Source organism: Suncus etruscus, chromosome 12 (assembly GCF_024139225.1).
Source record: "Suncus etruscus isolate mSunEtr1 chromosome 12, mSunEtr1.pri.cur, whole genome shotgun sequence".
In the NCBI taxonomy this organism is placed as follows: Eukaryota; Metazoa; Chordata; class Mammalia; order Eulipotyphla; family Soricidae; genus Suncus; species Suncus etruscus.
This window is the reverse complement of record NC_064859.1, coordinates 10755559-10776365: the sequence shown is the minus strand read 5'-3', so window position 1 is coordinate 10776365 and position 20807 is coordinate 10755559. Positions and strand designations below refer to the sequence as shown.

Here is a 20807-nt window from a genome sequence, read left to right as displayed (position 1 = left end):
AGAGACAGGTAGAGACAGCGGCCCAAGAGGGAGGTAGGGGATCTGGGTGCCCAGAGACAAGGCCTCCCCAGCAGCTGCCTTAAGGGCCTGTGTGCAGAGCAGCTGTCCTGGCCCCTCTCTTCCAACCTACTTGTTGTTGGGGCTCCAAGGGAGCCCCGGCGCCTCTCCCGGCCTCTTTATAAAGGCAAGGGTAGGATTTGCCCCGGCTCCCTGGGGCTTCTTTAAGAGCCTTAGCCCTGACTGCCTGGCAGGTGAGAGCAGTATTCTGGGCCCTGCTGGGGCACTTCTGGTCAGAAGTTCCAGTTCTTTTTCTCAGTCCCAGCTGCTGACCTCTGAGGTCTCCATCCCCCAGGTTTCCTCCACTTCTGACAGGAGGATCTTCCTACAGGCATGGATCCAGCGAGTGTCTCGGAGCCTCTTGAAGTGCAGAGGGTGCTGAGCTCCCCCTGGGAGCTGTTTTGCTTGCCTGAGAAACTCCTAATCTGGGTTTGTTTCAACAAGTGCTTACCTAGAATGTCCTCACTGAGAAAGAGCCCTTCGAACATGCCAAGGTTGATTAGAGGTCACTCAGACTCCAAAGCGCTCTGAACCCTGAAATTGGCTCAGTCTTGGAACTGGAAGAGAGCTCAGCAATCGTCACTGAGTCCGAGCCCCTGCTCCCACAAAGGAGAGACCCTCTAACAAAGCATCGAACCCAATTTTTTTTTTTTTTTTTTTGGTTTTTGGACTACACCCAGCAGTATTCAGGTGTTACTCCTGGCTCTTTGCTCAAATTGCTTCTGGCAGGCTTGGAAGACCATATGGGATGGCCAGGAGCACCAGAGTGGGAGAGGAAACAGGCACATCATCACATCACCTGCTAGACTTCAGGACTCTGAGAGATACTCTGGCTTTTCTTATACACACACCCCTCCACACCATAAATCACACACACACACACACACACACACACACACACACACACACACACCACACTCCTGAGCACAGAACCTGTCAGATGTGGCCCTAAACCTCGCCCCATAAAAATAAAAATGAAGAGTAAGATGGCCACTCCCCGGAATGGTGGTGACTGTCCACAGAAGGGGGAACTAGAAGCCGCTTCCCCGAGTCAGCCCAAAGGTCTGGGAGGTCTGGAGGGTCAGACCTAGGAACCTGCATGCCAGAAGTAGTGCCCAGTCAATACCACACGTTGTTCCAAGCTGGGGGTGGAGGGCAGTGCCTGAACCAGGATTTGATTTCCTGAGCACAGTCCCTCTTGGGATGCCAAGGACCCTCTTGGTGATGCCTCTCAGGACAATGAAAACGGGGGATTTTTCACAAATTGGACAGTTAAATCAGAAGGATCATAGTGGAGGGCTCAGAGACTGAATAATGGCAACTTCAGAAGAGGGGTAGATAGGGCCCGAGAGGCACAGCTGAGAAACACCCACACAAACACTCACATACATTCACACACACAACACACACAACAACATACAGTATACACACAATATACATGTTTACATAGAGCAAGACTCCCAAATACACTACACGTTAAAGACTCCCCAGTGGAACCAACTTCCCCAGCACCCTCGGATACTCACGGGCTTGGCTGACATGATCCTCGCCGTGGTCCCCAGTACTTCCAGTGCCCAGTGGCTCCTGAATCAGCCTGTCAGGGTGTGGGCCCCAGTGGACCTTTGGCAAGCCCGAAAAACATGCCCTGGAGTTTCTTTTTCTGTGTGAGTCGCGTGGCACTGAGAGCCCGATGTGGAGAGAGCAGCAGTCTGTGGGTCAGCATAGGAGAAAAGGCATTACCGGGTGGGGAACTGCCCTCCATCCCCCAGACAGGGACCGGGATTGGGGGCAGGCAGCTATGCCCCCTGACCCCCAGACCCGGTTTTAACAGAGCCCCAGTTTCCCACGGCCAGAACCTGCTGGAGCTAGCAGAGCCTACTGGTTCCTCCCTGGTCATGCAGAGCTGTGATGGCCACACATAGTGAAGAAGTAAAACCCTCTTTGGGCCAAGCTCAGTCCCAAAAGCCCTGGCCCTGGTGCAGCTGTGTGGGAAGCCAAGCATGCTCCATGGAGGACCATTTCCCTGTGACCAGGACTATGTCAGCCATTCACCAGAATGGGGACAAGGCCTTTCTTCAAGGCAGTCTGAGGTCCTGGGATGCCTCTGGCCCTAGAAATCTCCCACCTGTCAGGCTATTCTGCAGAGCCACCAAAGGGCTGTGTTCACAGAGATACTTGGGGTTCCCTCCATGACCCCAAGAACTCGTCTCTGTTTCCCAGAGGCTGTTTGAGCTGGCCAACTATTCTTTCAATAAAAGCCTCTTGAAGTTAGATTTTACATTTACAGAATAATTAAACAGACATTACAGACTGTACAGAAATGCCTTCCCCAGCTAGACTACACTGACCCGTGATTCCTTCTGTGACTGTTCACCAAGCCAGAGTTGACAGAACTAAGCCCCCATAGTTGACAATCTGTGAGGACTGAAAAAAAAAATTCAGATTTGACTCCTAGTGCCACCTGGGCCTTCCAAGCACCACTGAGAGGAACCCCAGGATATGGTCCTACACCCTCTCCCCAAATAATCAAATAAAACACTGAATGGATTCAAAGTGTACAACATAATGTACATGCTGCAATAAATACATTAGGACAAAATGACACCACAATTTTAGTTAACATTCACCACTTCAAGTTACAATTTTTGGCTTGTGATAAGTACCTTTAAGATCTATTCTCCTAGCAACTTCCAAATAAATAATACTCTTTTTTTTTTTTTTTTTTTACTATAATCACCCAGAACTTATTAGTCTTAGCTATGCTCCAACTGTCATTTCCATTCTGGCTCTGCCCATCATTCCTGGAGGGCTCTGGAAACCATATGAAATGCCAGTGATCAAACCCAGATTACCCTACCTGCTGTTTTATTCTTTGGCCCCTGGATTTATTTATCTTATCTGAAATATGTATTTTTTTTTTTTGGTTTTTGGGTCACACCGGCGGTGCTCAGGGGTTACTCCTGGCTGTGTGCTCAGAAATAGCTCCTGGCAGGCATGGGGGACCATATGGGACACCGGGATTCGAACCAACCACCTTTGGTCCTGGATCGGCTGCTTGCAAGGCAAACACCGCTGTGCTATCTCTCCGGGCCCTGAAATTTGTATTTTTAATCAACAGTTTGTCCCAGTCCCAGTCCCCGACCTGAGCCCCACCCTCATTTCAGGCAACCAATCTGTTCTGTGCTTCTGCCTTCCGTTGTTGAACTCCACAAACACAGTAGGACTGGACAGTAATTGTCCTTTCCTGACTTGTGTCAGTTAACATTATGCCCCGAAGTTCGAATGTGTGTTAATTGTCCTTTTCCACTTTGATCAAAGAATACTCAGTTAACTTCAGTTCAGACTTGTTTGTTTTGTTTAGAGATCATACTCAGTGATGCTCAGGCATCACTCCTGGCAGACTGGAAAGACCAAATGGGATGGGGTGCAGGGATCAACTCTGGGCTAGCATGTGCAAGGCAAACACCCTCCCTTCTGTTCTATTGCTCAGGCTCAACAGTCAGACTCTTCTTGTTCATAGTGATGATTTGTGTTGGACTGCAGGCCTGTGTTTAGAGGTCAGAACTTCTCCTCACAGAGCTGAGAGTATTGGGGCCTCCCAGCCATGAGTCTCTCTATTCTTTACTCTTTCCTTCTTAATTTCCTTTTCTGTTCTTATGATTGCCAGCATCACACACTTGGCAGCCCTTGATTGTAGTACTCCCCCATATGCCCATAGCGGGCAGCCCCCCAAACCGTGGTGCTTACGGTTGGTCATACTGCACCGAAGATCACACTGTTGTTGGCAACCTGTTAGGCTGTGAGGATGCCAGGGAGGAAGCTGGAGGCTCACCCCTACAAGATGGGCAATGCCAGAACTCTTGCCACACCATCCCTACTCTCCCCCTGACACTGGCCCTGAGATATCAGAAAGGGTGTCCCCCAATCAGGGGCACTCCCTGCCTGTGCTCACTTGCTGTGAGCTCCCACCTGCCCCTCTGAGACTCACCCTTACTCATAAGGTGGGAGGTAGAGGTCATCTTTGATTGACGGACAAGGTTTTCAGGAGTAAAGAAGGGGAGTGTATGGAAACATGGGGTAGAAGTGTAAAGAGACTATGAAGTGTGTCCTTATTAGAGGACAATATCCTCTCTTATGGATATAGCTTATCCCATTTTTCTTGTTTCTCTCGTGCTCATCAGAATGGCCACCCTTCCCCAGGGCTCTTCCTGCCTCTCATGAGTCTTTCCTTTCTCTGAGCATCTACAGAGGCTCACAACAGTACCAGTTTCCCTACTGCCCCTTTATCTGTGCCTATGGGCCCAACCTGCAGCAGCTCCTTTCCAACCTCTTCATAAGAGCCTGAGGCTCTTCTCTATAGACTGCATTACACTTCGTTGCTCCAAGTTAGCAATTCTGCAGTCAAATGCTGCACTACTGACCTATACCCCTGGGCCAGCAATTCTAGAACAAGTCAGTATACTCTTGCAGAAATTAAATCAAATTCTGGAGCAATTTAATGCCCTCTATTGGAATTAATCCAAACTCTGGAGCAATTCAACACCAATATTCTGGTAGGAATTGAAGAAAAATGTCAACCTTTCTGAGCCTGAGAAACAATTGAAATGAAAGCTCTGAAAGATTGACTTGTAGCAGCACGAATAGAGTTTGACCTATGAGGGGACTTAATGTTTGCAATGAGGAAGCTGCACCCTAATCAACACCAGCCAAGTGTCTCTTCTCCATTCTGAGGGGAATGTGTGGCCCCTTTAAGCTGCAAGGGCAGCTTCGTGGCACAATGGATAGTGCATTGGACTTCTAAGCTGCAAGGAAGGTTGGTACCATTATCTAGAGCAACTATGGGAAAGGCTTGGGGAGAGAAGCTCTCTAGACTCTGCAGCTAGGAAGGTTGTTTTGAGTTTTTGCTTTTTGGTTTGGTTTTGGGAGGGGGCCACACCAGCAGCACTTCTCTTATTCCTAGCAGGAGGGACCAAAGGTGATGTCAGGGATCAAACCCAGGTCATCAGCATGTAAGACAAACACCCTCCCTGTTGCGCCATCACTCCAGACCAGTGGTTCTTAAGATAGTTAAGGAAGCCCTGGTTCTCCGGGATGTGTATCCAATGGGCCTTACCTTCCCGTTCCTGACTTTGCCTCCCGAAGTTAGTGGAGTCTAGTTTCCCTGGCCCAGCCTTCTCCTCCTCCACCATCATAGCTGAAAAACAAAAGATGAAAGCAACCTCAAAATAGATACAACACTGGGGCCATAGAGATAGCATGGAGGCAGGGCGTTTGCCTTGCATGCAGAAGGATAGTGGTTTGAATCTCGGCATCCCACATGGTCCTCCGAGCCTGCCAGGAGCTATTTCTGAGCATAGAGCCAGGAGGAACCCCTGAGCGATGCCGGGTGTGGCCCAAAAACCAAAAAAAAAAAAAAAAAAAGGGTAGCACAGCAGTGTTTGCCTAGCAAGCAGCCAATCCAGGACTAAAGGTGGTTGGTTCGAATCCCTGTGTCCCATATGGTCCCCCGTGCCTGCCAGGAGCTATTTCTGAGCACACAGCCAGGAGTAACCCCTGAGCAAAGCCGGGTGTGGCCAAAAAAAGAATAAAAAGAGACACAGAGGGAAAGGCATTTGCCTTGCACTCTGCTGATCTGGGTTCAATCCCTGGTATCCCATATAGTCCCCTGAACACCACCAGGAATGACCCCTGAGCAAAAAGTCAGGAGTAATTCCTGAGCACTGTTGAGTATGGCCCAAAAACAAGCAAACAAAGGAGACATAACCAAAATGGTAAATCATAAAAAACATTAGGTGAATGCTATAAAAAATTTCATTCCAATACAACTAAACAAATATAATAAGAAAAAGGTGGGCCCGGAGAGATAGCACAGCAGTGTTTGCCTTGCAAGCAGCCGATCCAGGACCAAAGGTGGTTGGTTCGAATCCCGGTGTCCCATATGGTCCCCCGTGCCTGCCAGGAGCTATTTCTGAGCAGACAGCCAGGAGTAACCCCTGAGCACCGCCGGGTGTGGCCCAAAAACCAAAAAAAAAAAAAAAAAAAAGAAAAAAGAAAAGGAAAAGGTCCATTCCAATGTTCCATGATCTAGTTGACTATGTCATGTCTTCTCAGCAGTAACATTTTTCTCCCCACCCCATACAGGGAAGGAAACTGAAGAAGGATAGTTTTGGATACTCAGAGATTCAAAGCCAGACATCTCTTTCTGTAAAGGTAGCTCTTTGCATAAGTCTAATTAATGGGAACCTTGTTAGAAATGACTAAAATTGACCTAAAAAGCATTTAAAAACCTGAATTAGCCAATAACAATTACTTGAAGTGTTTATGAGATTATGATTGAATCTAGGTTATAGGTACAAAAGAGTCATCATATTTTGTTGGGGGTTTTTTTTGTTTGTTTGTTTGTTTTATTTTTTTGGGTATTTGGGCCACACCCAGTGCACTCAGGGGTATTCCTGGCTCTGTGCTCAGAAATCGCTCCTCGAAGGCTCAGGGAACTATATGGGACGCCAGCAATTGAACCGGGGTCTGTCTCTGATCAGATTCTTGCAAGGTAAATGCCCTACTGCTCTGCTATTGCTCCAGTCAAGAGTCATCAAGTTCTTGCTCCTGTTCTTTGTTGCATTTGAAAATTTTTTGCAATAAAAGTCAGTGTCAGGGCTGGAGTGGTCACGCAAGTGTTAGGGTGTCTGCCTTGCATGCGCTAACCTAGGACGGAGTGTGGTTCGATCCCCTGGTGTTCCCAGGAGTGATTTCTGAGCACATAGCCAGGAGTAACCCCTGAGCGTCACTGGGTGTGCCCAAAAACAAACATAAAAAAATCAGTGTCGATCATAGATAGACAATAATTTTTAAGCTTTAAAGATTAGAGCATCTAGGGCCCAGAGAGATAGCACAGCGGCATTTGCCTTGCAAGCAGCTGATCCAGGACCAAAGGTGGTTGGTTCGAATCCCGGTGTCCCATATGGTCCCCCGTGCCTGCCAGGAGCTATTTCTGAGCAGACAGCCAGGAGTAACCCCTGAGCATCGCCGGGTGCGACCCAAAAACAAAAACAAAAAAAAAGATTAGAGCATCTCTATACAGGGAGGTTCTTAAAACAGGAAGAAAGGACACTGAAAACAGACAGTTCTGAAGACCAAGAGAGAGTGCAGAGCCAATTGAAGAAAAGTCAATGGAAAACTCCACAAGAATGATACCAGATATTCTGGAAACAAGAAAAGGAAATCTCCACTAGGGGTCCATAGAGGCCTTGGGCCTGTCTCTCCTGCGCTCTCATCTCCAAGAAGTCTTCCTGCTTCTAATACAAGGGGTTAGATCAAAAGACCCCAATAGCTGAAAGGAATCACTTCAACAGGCATCAGGGAGTGAGGAGAGGGGACAAGAATAAGGACTTGAGGGGGGTGAGGGTTAACTTTGGGCTGCTCCTGGCAGTGCTGGGGGATAGGAACAGCTTGAGATCAAACCCAGTCTTCTACTTGCAAAGCACAGATTCTGAAATGTGGGTGAACCATTAGACAATGGTATCGTTCCATCTGGTTGCCATTGAATCCATCAATCAATAACACCAATTTGTCAAACAGTTATTTGGCAACTGCCCTCTAAACTCTTAACCATGAGCTATCAGAAGGACAGTGGAAAGGCAAAGAGTCATGGTAAAGCTACCATATATACTTGAGTATAAACCAAGTTTTTCCAGCACAAAATCTGTGCCGAAAACCCTGAGCTCGGCTTATACTCGGATCATACAGATTATTTGCATGCACGCGCTGAATCAAATGCACAGTCTCCAGTCGTTTTCTGCTGGGTGCTGGAGGGTGCGGTGCTTCAGCTTAGTCCACAAGTCGCAGCTGAGCTCAAGGGGTAGGCTGAACTGAACTGGATGTAACTGAATTATTTAACCCACAATTTTCTGCGCTTTGTATGAGACCAACAGCAGTGATGATGATATCTGCGAACTCAGTGATGATGACAATGTCTATGCTGATCCCCTCACATAAGATACAGCTGAAACTCTGTTTGAACATACAGAGGAGCAGGAGGAGGAATCCAGTTTTGAAGGATTTTTTTTTTTTTTTTGGTTTTTGGGTCACACCCGGCAGCACTCAGGGGTTCTTCCTGGCTCTATGCTCAGAAATCGCTCCTGGCAGGCTCGGGGGACCAGATGGGATGCTGGGATTCAAACACCATCCTTCTGTATGCAAGGCAAGTGCCCTACTTCCCTGTTATCTCTCCAGCCCCCAGTTTTGAAGGATTTTAACCTTTGGATTTAGCTTAATTACCTGTTAAGCTATGGTTTTCTACACTTTATTTAAAGTTTTAAAGTTATTATTGCTAGTTTACAGTTTTTCTTTAGCAATAAATATTGAAAACAATTTAACCTACTGATTCCTCAATTATTGTAAATTTTGGGTATATATACACCATATATATGTAATATATTGTAATTTTTGGGATATATATACACCCTGTGACTAGCCCAGAGACCAAAGCATAGTAACTACAACCAAAAACTAATCTAATTAACATCTCCACGTAGACTAGACAAGACACTATCTACAAACTTTAAAAACAAAAAAAAAGGCTAGGCAGCTTTTAAAGGGCTGTCACCTGGGGCCCTTTCCTTGCTCTGGCTCCCCAAGCACCAGTCCACACCACTGCCCCACAGCCCAGGAGGCGCTCATCTCACTGGGCCCTCAGCAAGGAGAAAAAGAGCAGCAGGAAACAACTGAGCAACTGATGAAGTACAGAATGAAACAGACAGACTTAAGGAACAAGCCAGCGAAGAGATTTTGAAAACAGGACAGAAATATAACAAACTCCACCAGCTGTTTTTTCAGAAGAGGTCAGGATTGATTGCCAGAATCCCCAATTTTGGGGTAACAACATTTGCCAACCATCCACAAGTGTCTGCACTCTGGGGAGGAGGATGAAGAAGCACTGCTTTATTTGACAAGAGATAAAGGGACAGAGTTTGAAGATATTAAATAGAATAGATTTTTATTTTGATGAAAACCCTTATTTCAAAAATCAAGTTCCCTCCAAAGAATTTCATCTAAATGAGAGTAGTGATCCACTGCCAGAAGGCACTGAAATCGAATGGAAATCTGGAGAGGATTTGTTGTTGTTGTTGTTGTTGTTATGTTTTGTTTTTGGGTCACACCTGGCCAAGCTTGGGGGTTCCTCCTGGTTCTACACTCAGAAATCATTCCTGGCAGGCTTGGGAGACCATATGGGATGCCAGGATTCAAACCACTGTCCTGCATGCAAGGTAAATGCCCTATCTCCATACTATCTCTCTGGCACCGTCTGGAGGGGATTTGATGAAACATTCAAGTCAAACAAAGAATAAAGCCAGCAGGGAGAGACAGCATGAGGAACCCAAGAGTTTTTTCTCCTGGTTCACTGACCACTCTGATGCTAGGGCAGATGAGCTGAACCCTTGAGGTTATCAAGGATGACATTTGGCCAAATCCATTACAGTACTACTTGGTTCCTGACATGGATGATGAAGGGGGGAAGGAGAAGATTATGATTAAGAGGAAGAAAAATTGGAAAATATTGATGAAGAAGGGGATGAAGATGAAGGGGAAGAAGATGGAGATGATGATAAGGAGGAGGAAGGAGAGGATGAAGAAGATGGCTAAAGGAACACAGACAGTTTCCGATCTCTTCTCATTTTCTCCAATCCGTGGGAGGAAGTTGCAGTCTTTTTCTTTTCTTCTCCCCTCTCCACCCCTCTTGTACTCAGTCAACCTGTTTTCCACATCTCTTTTCTCCTTTATGCCATGGTTCTCAACTTAATTTGAGAAAATACCTTGAACAGAATTGAGTGTGTGTGTGGGGGGAAGATCTGGTAAATGCTAACTGTTCATATTCACATAGAAACACAGTGTGATCTCTGAGCCTGATACATAAAGAAAGAAGGGAAAAGTTAGAATTCTATACACCAGCATATATCTGACTATTTTCTCTTGCTTAAAAAGAGAAAAAAGGAGCCTGAGAGGTGGCGCACACAGCTGACCCAGGATGAACCAAGGTTCAATCCCCTGGCATCCCATATGGTCTCCCAAGCCAGGAATGATTTCTGAGCGCATAGCCAGGAGTAACCCCTGTGCATAAAAAATAAATAAATAAACTAGTGATTATTAAATCAAAGTTAGAAGGAAATTTTCTTTCTTTTTTTTTTTTTATCTTTCTGGGTTTTTTAGGAGTCACACCGGGCGGCGCCCTGGGGTTCTTCTGGTTCTTCAGCCAGAAGTCAAGTTCAGGGGACCATGTGGGAGGTCAGGATTCGAACTGCTGTTTGTCCAGGGTTAGCTGCATGGAAAGCAGTCGCCGTATCCATTACACTATACTCACTTTCTTAGAAGGAAATTTTCAATGAAAGAAAACATCAGGACAGAGAGACAATACAATAGACTGACACACACAGACTGGAGACATAGGTTGATCACAGCACCACACAGTTCCTTGAGTCCTGCCAGGAACTACTCTGGAGCAAAGATAGTGTGAGGAGTAACCACACACACACACACACACACACACACACACACACACACACACACACACACACACACGAGTTGGAAAAAATGTAACAGTTACTAAAGTACAACTATAAAGAAATTTTGTTTTTGTTTATTTGTTTTCTCTTAGTTTGGGGGCCACACCCAGTGGCACTCACGGGTTACTCCTGGCTCTGGAGACACTCTGACAGGCTCAGGAGACTCAGGCACTCACGGGTTACTCCTGGCTCTGGAGACACTCTGACAGGCTCAGGAGACCCCATATGTGATGCTGGAATCAAACCCAGGTTGGCCAGGTGCAAGGCAAATACTCTACCCACTGTGCTATTGCCCTGGACCCCCTACAAAGGAAGGTTTAATCATAAAAAAAAAAGGCAAGAAAATTAAAGGATCACTCCAGGAGGTTTAACATCAAAATAATAAGAGGAAGAGAGATCAGAAGAAAAAAAAATAGGAGAAAGGCAATTACAAAATATTTCACAGAACTAGAGTGATTTCCTGATTCTGTTGGGAGACTGAAGAAAAATCAATTATTGTACTAGTATTGAGATAACTTGGTTTACACTAGTGCTGACATTGATACTTTCAGCATATGAAGTTACTCTACCACCAAAGAGCTATTAGCCTTGAACCACTGTCCCTAGATTCCTTGTAGGTTACCCTGACCCTCCCCCCAAGCACCTCAATCCCATTGGGTAAACTTAACTCCACAGTCAGAGCCCAAGAACTGGTTTTCATACACCACTGTCCTTTCTATACAGATGAATGTGTTCATCTGGCATTTCTCTCTTTCCCTTTGTCTTTGTTACTCATTGTGGCTTCCCCTTCTTCTACTTCCACTTAAGTAGCAGAAGGCAAGGTTCCATCCTTTGGTAGTATTGAATAGTTTCCCTTGTGTATATTTCCTTATCCATTCATCTCTCCATCATTAAGCATTTGGGTTGTTTTCAGATGGCTATTATTGTAAGTAGTATAAACCATGAACCTAGAATGTACATACCAAAAAATATATATTAATCCATTCCAAGTCACATCATCATGAAACACTAAATATTAGAAATAAGTGGTATCTTTGTGTTTTTTTTAACATTTTCAGTTACTTCATTTATTTCTCATCTATCAGTGCTAAAATTCAAACCCAGGACCTCACACATGCAAAGCAACTAACTGCTCTGTCACTTAAAGCCAGTGCCCCCAACCCAGATAGGAGGTAGCTTCTTGTTGTTGTTGTTGTTGTTGTTGTCATTGTTGTTTGGTAATTTTGTTACTGTTGTTTGGGGACCACTCCTGACAATGTTCAGGACTTATTTCTGACTCTGAACTTAGGGATCACTCCTCGTAGCAGTTGGGGAACCATATGGGATGCCAGGGATAGAACCCTGGTCCAATGAGCCCTCCCTGCAGTGCTATCACTCTAACATGTGGCACATAGAGAGCTGATTTTTCCTGTGATCACATGAGCAGCAAAGAGAACTGAGAAACTGGGCCTGGAGAGATAGCACAGCGGCATTTGCCTTGCAAGCAGCCGATCCAGGACCAAAGGTGGTTGGTTCGAATCCCGGTATCCCATATGGTCCCCCGTGCCTGCCAGGAGCTATTTCTGAGCAGACAGCCAGGAGTAACCCCTAAGCACCGCCGGGTGTGACCCAAAAACCAAAAAAAAAAAAAAAAAAAAAAAAAACAAGAGAACTGAGAAACAAATTCTTCCACAAAGTCTTTTCACAGCCTCAGAGTTGAGCTGGCCCAGACTTGAGTTGGACCATTCTCATCATTTCTATTTGATCCTCTGATCACTGCCCGCTGATAACACTGGGATGTTGTTAGCTCTCCTGGCCCTGGGAGGAAGGTCCAAGGGAAGAGAAGCAGCATAGAAGGCCCTGCGTTCCTAAATCCCTTCATTCTGCACTGGCCTTTGGCAGTTATCGTGTATGGATCAATTTGCCTTCTTTTTTTCTGTGTTTGAATTGAGTGTCTGACATTGCAGACAATGGTTCCTGATACAAATAAAAAAATTTGAAGCCATAGCACAGTGGAAAGTGTTTGCCTTACATGTGGCCCACTCAGGTTTGATCTCCAGCACCTCTGAGCTCCGACAGGAGTAATTTCTGAATGCAGAGTCAAGAGTAAGCCCTGAGCATCGCCAGGTGTGGCCCAAAAACTAATTTTAAATAAAAGGCAAATAAAGTTACCAACTCCCCACTCAGACTCTAACCCACGTAAACCTTCTCTCTCCAATCTTTCATCTAACAATTAATGAAATGCCAGGTACTGTGTTTTCAGAATTTCATTTAATGCTGACTAAAATGTCAATGAGGTGCATATGGCTCACCCCCATTTTCCAGCAGAGGAAATGGAGCCTTTCCTGGGACCTAGAACCAGTTATGGGAGAACCAAGAATGAGACTGAATTTTCTGCTGGCCAGACTTGAGGAATGAAGATGTGAGAGAGAAGAGGAAGGATTATGGTGGCTTCCAGTACCCTCCATTGTACATGTCAGGCCTTGCTCACTGAGTACTGGTCCTTCTATTAAAGCCCCTTTCTCTTGGGCTAGTAACTCAAACAGCATTCATGAGTACAACCACACAGGACAAAGTTCTGCCCACGGAACTGAGTTAGCAGCACTCTAGCTTCCTGAGGTGCTGGGAGCTCAGTTACAGCCCCTCTGCTCTGCTTCATGCCCCCAAACCACTTTAGATCATTGTCCCCTTGTGGGGGTCTTGAGAGGCAGCACGGGACACCTTTCCACTTGGCAGCTCCTACCTCCAGTCTGGAATCACAGCCGGGGTCCTGGAGTGACCCCATCTTCAGGCCAAGTAATACCCTAAGCCTGTGAGCTGGGACTCTCGAACCACCCAGCCTGCCAGCAGCCTTTGTGCCCACAGCAGATCCTGCCTGAGGCAGGCAGCATTGCTCAGCCCTGATCCACCCACTAGCAGCATCTGTGGTCTCACACACCTCCACAGAGATGGCAGTGCAGCCTAGCTGGGCTCTGGGGTCTGCAACAGGCGCTGAAACAACAGAACAACCCCACTGAGTTCCCAGGGAAGAAGGATGAAACACCCTCAGTGAGCCCTCAAGATCAGCCAGCCTAGTCTCTGGAAGATGGCAAAGGAGAAAGTTGGGATCGGCTCGAGTTGGCCAGTCAGTCTTTCCTATGTGGAAGCCTCTGAGCGTGGAACTAGCCCAGTACTTCTCAAATAATGGGGCTCGCCCCTGGGAGGGTTGGGGGGTTGTGCGTTTGACCTCAGCAAACACTGTCATAACAAGCTAACCCCCGTGTTTATATCTTGGTATGTCTCTAGAGCTGAGAGTTGCTGAGTCCTGTTTCAAACCCCGCCTTGCAAAGCTATGCATTGCAAACGTGATCATTGTAGCCATTAATCCAGACATCACCTCTGATTAAAAAATCAGTTCATGGGCCCGGAGAGATAGCACAGCGGTGTTTGCCTTGCAAGCAGCCGATCCAGGACCAAAGGTGGTTGGTTCGAATCCCGGTGTCCCATATGGTCCCCCATGCCTGCCAGGAGCTATTTCTGAGCAGACAGCCAGGAGTAACCCCTGAGCACCATCGGGTGTGACCCAAAAAACCAAAAAAAAAAAAAAAATCAGTTTAGGGCCCGGAGAGATAGCACAGCGGCATTTGCCTTGCAAGCAGCCGATCCAGGACCAAAGGTGGTTGGTTCAAATCCCGGTGTCCCATATGGCCCCCCATGCCTGTCAGGAGCTATTTCTGAGCAGATAGCCAGGAGTAACCCCTGAGCATGGCCAGGTGTGGCCAAAAAAAAAAAAAAAAAAAAAACATCAGTTCAGGGGCTGGAGAGATAGCATGGAGGTAAGGTAAGGCATTTGCCTTTCATGCATAAGGATGGTGGTTCAGATCCCAGAATCCCATATGGTCCCCCCGAGCCTGCCAGGGGCTATTTCTGAGCATGGAGCCAGGACTAACCCCTGAACACTGGGGGCCGGCAAGGTGGCGCTAGAGGTAAGGTGTCTGCCTTGCAAGCGCTAGCCAAGGAAGGACCACGGTTTGATCCCCGGCGTCCCATATGGTCCCCCCAAGCCAGAGGCAATTTCTGAGCTTAGCCAGGAGTAACCCCTGAGCATTAAATGTGTGTGTGGCTCGAAAAAAAAAAAATCAGTTCAAATTATTTAATATATTTTTGCTTTTCAGGTTAAAGTTTCTTTTAATAAAGATACTATTTACAATCGCGTGGGTGGGGGGCGCAAAAAATGTTTTCTTCTTCCTTGGGGGGCATGACAGAAAATAATTGAGAAACACTGATCTAGCCCAACGTGGAGACCAGTGAACCCCGGGTCGCTGGTATTTCAGAAAAATTCCTCCAATTCCAAGGCTCACCTGGAATTATTTTGAACCCTCATGTTGGGCTGAAAGAGAGGTCAGGGGTCAAATTCTAGTGTTACATGCAGATGACCTGGTTTAATCTATATCACACGGACTTTCCCAAGCACCATCAAGACTAGCCCCTGATCACCTCAAGGTGTGGCCCCCAAACCCAAATTAATCGATCGTAAAAAGCTGAATTAGAACCAAAGATTGGGGGGGGGGCAGAGAGATATCATGGAGGTGGTGCATTTGCCTTGCATGCAGAAGGTCGGTGGTTCAAATCCTGGCATCCCGAATGGTCCCCCAGGCCTGCCAGGAGCAGTTTCTGAGTATAGAGCCAGGAGCAGTTTCTGAGTATAGAGCCAGGAGTAACCCCTGAGCGCTGCTGGGTGTAACCCAAAAACCAAAAAAAAAAAAAAAAAAAAAAAAAAAAAAGAACCAAAGATGGGGTTTGCTGGCCATTGTCTTCTCCATTGCCTCTGGGTCCTACAAACCCCTACCCCTTACCTCATGCAGGCCCTAGGAGAGAATAAACAAATGAAAGGGGCAGGGACAAAGTCCAGGAACGCAAAACAGGCCCACCCGACTCTCATGACATGAAGGTCAGTCTCTCCCTTTGCAGTCCCACACTGGTGCTACATGCCACCCATTTTCTAGCCAAGTTCTAGGGTGGAGGCAGGGTGTAGCCTCATAAACTCGGTCATTGCCACAGAATGTCTCTGTCCAGGAGAAAGAGTCTCCAGTTCCGCAGATGAGACGGAAAAAGGCAGACTAGAGCTATGGCGCAGCCTGGTTCACAGCTGATTGGGTTTCATCCCAGCATTCCATGTGCTCCTGACCCCTTCAGGAGCTATTCCTGAGAGCAGAGCCATGAGAAACTCCTGAGCACCGCTGGTGTGGCCTAAACAAGAATGAAAAAGCACCACTTGGCCCAGTGCAAAGATAAGTGGTTTCTTCAGAAGAAAGTAATTCGGACCAGGAGGCTCAAGCGCTGGGCTGATTAGAGACTGTCTTAGTGCAGGGGGTCCTTTTCTTTAGGAAGTATGAGAGGAGAGAGAGTTCCAGAAAGGAAAGAAAATGTAGTTTCTTGCCCTAAGCTGGGATGTGCTGAGATTCCAGAACAAAGAGTACCTATAACTAAATATTGAAGACACCCCCGTATACCATGATGCAACGCTCTCTCTCTTTCTCTGTCTTTCTGTGTGTGTGTCTCTCTCTCGCTGTCTCTCTGTCTCTCTCTCATCTCTGTTTCTATCTCCTCTCTCTCCTTTCTCTCTGTCTCATTCTGTCTCCATCTCCTCTCTCTGTCTCTCTCTGTCTCTCTCTGTCTCTCTCTGTCTCTCTCTGTCTCTCTGTCTCTCTCTCTGTCTCTCTCTCTCCCCCCACCCTTTCTCCTTCTCAGTCCCCCCACCCAAGAGCCCTACTCACCTTCTCGCTCTGCAGGAACCTAGCCCTCAAGCTCAGCAAGGTCAGGTCCACACTCAGCCTCTCTGTGGGCGCTGCTCAATCCCCTGACCGAGCAGTATTTGGGGCACTGGAGATTGACTGTGGGGCTGAGTGGTGGCCAGCATGTGACCTGGAGGGGGAAGGGACCATCGTGCGGGGAGAGAGCCGAGGCTTGGTTGGAGGACAGGCTGGGTCAGCTCAGGGGCTCCACAGCAGTGGCTGCGCTTCACAGGAGCAAACAACTAGGCTCTCAATCACTTCTTGAACTTTTCTATGGTTCCCTAGTTCCAGCTGCGAGACTCTGGCTTCTATCTGTGCCTGGGTTTCCGGCCCATTTTCCTCTTTTGAATCCTGTCCTTGGGTGGTATTAGAATACACCTTAGAGATAACCCAGTCCCACCTCCTGGGACCCCTTTAGAGGAGACCCCTTTATAGGACTTTCCAGGTGTGTGGTGGCCCTTTTAGGAGCCTGCAGAGGCCTGGGACTGGGATCCTAATACTGGACAAATCCCACTGTCAAGTACCCCAATATTACATTTACTAGAATATCTTCAATCTGAGTTTGGATGACACAAACTTTAGTCACAAATTTTAGACCTCACACTGCAGGAGCCTTATGCCGTCATTAGGATGTGGCTTAGAAGCTGTGACTGTGATCACTGGGATCAAAGATCTTGGATAAACATGTTATGTGTGTACATCTCCTACAGTCTTCACAAAACACTTCACAGTGGTCCCTTTGGAAGGACCCTCAACAGCTCCAGAGAGAGTTCATTTCTCCCAGGTGTCCTGAGGCCACAGATGGCTGTCTCACTTCCTCCTGCCTCTCTTCTTAGATGCTCTCAGCTGGCTGCCTACTCACAGGGGATGATGAACCCCAAGAGGTGGAAGTGGGTAAGAAAAATGGGGGTGGGGGGAGGACTTACAGATTGAAAGTAAACTGTAAATGAGGTGTGGAGGAGTAAATGGAAGTGGTGTGTGGAGAGAAATAAGGTACGGGTAGAGACTGTGACATTGGAGATGAGGTTAAGAGGTATGGATAATACCATGGTCCAGAGAGGTTGGAAAGTGTAGACAAAGAAGTAAAGAGAAATAAGATGGAGAAGAGAGGTGAAAATGGAAGCAGAGGGGACCAGAGAAATAGTACAGTGGTAAGGCATTTGCCTTGCACACAGCCGACCCAGGACAGATCCACGTTCGATTCCTGGCATCCCATATGGTCCCCAAGCCTGCCAGGAGCAATTTCTGAGCACAAAGCCAGGAGTAACCCTTGAGCGCCACCAACGTGGCCAAAAAAACTAAAATAAAATGATAAAGGCAGAGAAAAGGATATGGAGGAAATGAGTGTGGAGAGGAGGACGAGGATGGAAAAAATGTATGGAAGGGACGAGTGTGGATGGAGAAAGTGCTAGGACAGCACTTCTGGAGGACAGAGTAGAGTATTCTGGCCACTATGACATGGATGAGTCTGTAAGGGCCTACTGCCATGGCACCAATGAGAAACCTTCAGATGCTGACGCCAGGAGCCTTCTTTCCCCAGAGTTCTGGGGAACTCAGCCCATCCATTACTTTTCCTCTCTGAGCAGAATTTTCTCCCAAACATGGTCTATCAGGGGAAACTCATTTCTGTTTGTCTCTCAGCATGTTCCCCTGCCCCTCAGCAAGAGCATCGACCTTCCTAAAGTCTCAAGACAAGTCCTCCTCTCACTCCCTTCTAACAGAGGACACAAATGGTCATGTGCCGGGAATTTAGGAGGCTTAACTGGGCATGTGGGGGACACTCAACCTTGTAGAATGGCCCAGAACTGACCTGGGCATCTCTTCACCCCCTTTTACAGTCATTTTTCAGCAACCTCTGGGGTTTTTCAGTCCAGTGTAGACAAGTTTGATCGGGTCTGGAGATAGGAGAAGAGTAAAAATACTTGCCTTGTATGAGTCTACTGACTCCAACTCAAGATCCCATGCCCTGAGCATCACCAGAAGTAGTCACTGGGCACTACCAGGTTTGAGAAAATTGACTGAAGGCATTGTCTCCTAAACTAAATTCTCAGTTAACAAGCTTTCTCTGTTGTTAGAAAGTTACTTTTATTCCTAGGAGTTTGGCTTGAATTATCTTATTTCTCTCCAATTTCAGCACAGAGAGATGCATTATGTCCACACGCCCCACATTACAAGCAGATGAATCAGTATGAGAGGTGCCTTGGGGTGCTGATCTACAGACTCTGTCTCCTTCCAACTCTGGCACCCCATAATTCTTGGGGTCTATGTCTGAGGCAGAACAAGCAACTAGTCATGGAACCAGCCCAAGGCTGCTTCTCTTAGCAGACAATTAGACTGAGTCCTAACTCTTTTTTCCTGCTTTCAAACCAATGAGATCTGAAGTCTTCCAACAGCTTTCTCTTCTCCACCTCCAGCCCCCTATTGGTCTGTCTACCCTGTTCCAGTCTGGGGCCCTAAACTGGGATCCTTCCCTTCCACCTTCATTGGTGCTCATAACCTATGCTCCTTCCCTGCCAAGCTCTTGACACAAATCAGCCACTCACTAACCTTCCCTTCCTGCACTAAGCTCTCTTCATCTCTGGGGGCAAAAATGAAACAATGCATGTGTGCAGACGCGAGTGCATGCATTAGAGCGACAAAAAGAACTTGCCCCTGCGGGGGAGGGTTAAAGATAGCATAGAGGTAAGGCGTTTGCCTTGCATGCAGAAGGACGGTGGTTCAAATCCCGGCATCCCATATGGTCCCCCGAGCCTGCCAGGGGCAATTTCTGAGCATAGAACCAGGAGTAACCCCTGAGCGCTGCCAGGTGTGAACTCCCCCCCCCAAAAAAAAAACAAAAACAAAAAAAAAGAACTTGCCCCTGAGTAGGCAGAGGCTGGCACAGCAGGTAAGTACTTGCCTTGCATGCAGTCAACCCGAGTTCAGTCTCTGGCATCACCTTTGGTCCTCCGAGTCCCTCCAGGAGTGAGCCCTGACCACTGCCCAGTATGACCCCAAGCTAAAACCAAGACCAAAGTGAAGTAGCTAAAGCAGACTTTGCAAATACCATAGCTATTTGTCTGGTTCTTTTCTAAGGTGGAACTTTCTTTCTCTGGTTTGCTCACATTCTCTGACATCCAGATAATAAATAATTCAGTTTAAATCCTCACTGTCCTGACTGTGGGATTTAGAGAAAATGACTTTTCTTTTTCCCCAGCTTTTTCCTTTGATTTCCTCAACAGAAAGGGAAGGAAGGAAGGAAGGAAGGAAGGAAGGAAGGAAGGAAGGAAGGAAGGAAGGAAGGAAGGAAGGAAGGAAGGAAGGAAGGAAGGAAGGAAGGGAGGGAGGGAGGGAGGGAGGGAGGGAGGGGAGGGAGGGAGGGAGGGAGGGAGGGAGGGAGGGAGGGAGGGAGGGAGGGAGGGAGGGAGGGAGGGAGGAAGAAAGCAAGCATCATTTGAGGTTTCTCCCTGCTGCCCTCTGGAGGCCACTGTGAAGAGTCACTTCCCAGAGATCTCAAGGGCTCTGTGCCCTGATTAGGTCAAGTCCATGGAAAGGAGAGGCCCAGGTTGCTTGGCTGTTCCAGAAGCTGGTACAAGGGTGAATTCTCAGGTAACAGTGAATTCTCAGGATCAGCTGACTCTGCCAGCTGATAATGACAGTGGAATCCTCTGTGGGACCGTGGCCTTCTAAGGCCCTCGAAGTTGCCCATGTCTCACTTCCTGCTACAGTATGTAACCTTGTGTCTGAGCTATCACCAATCAAGCGCATTCCCTGCATAAGTGAGGCCTGGCTTGGATCTCCAGTGCATGCTTCTTGGATGATAAGGGGTTGTCAGGGAATGATGAGACAGACTACTTAGAGGCTGGAACATATGTCTGCTATGTGTGAGACCCTAACCACCTGTACCATCCAAGATCACCAGGTATCAGCCTAGAGCACCAAGGGGGAGGACTCTCACAAAAAGACATTAAAAGGTTCGGAACAATAGCATAGCAGGGAGAACATTTGCCTTGCATGGTGAACTGACCTGAGTTTGATCCCCGGCATCCCATATGGTCTCCCAGGCCGCCAGGAGTGATTCCTGAGCACAGAGCCAGGAGTAAGTCCTGAGTGCCACCAAGGGTGTCCCAAAAATCAAATTACTACTACTAATAAAAAGTTTTGTCTGCATATTAGAAAATATAGACCCTCATTAGTGAGATTGGTCTGTAGTTTTCTTTTTTGGTGGTGTCTTTGCCTTCTTTAGGAATGAGTGTGATATTAGCCTCATAAAAGGAGTTGGGGAGGATTCCTGTTTTTTCTATGGTTTTGAAAAGCCTATGGAACAGTGGTAATAAGTCTTCTTGAAATGTTTGATAGAATTCACCTGTAAATCCATCTGGGCCTGGGCATTTGTTCTTAGGGAGTCTTTTAATTACGTCTTCAATTTCCTCTGAAGTGATTGGACTGTTTAGAGTTT

At 47.1% G+C, this 20807-nt stretch overlaps 1 pseudogene; it reads left to right on the top strand.

Annotated features, from left to right (window-relative positions):
• The first annotated feature begins 1043 nt into the window (after nt 1-1043).
• Nucleotides 1044-9699, top strand: LOC126024598 (protein SET-like; annotated as a pseudogene).
• The last annotated feature ends 11108 nt before the right edge of the window (nt 9700-20807 follow it).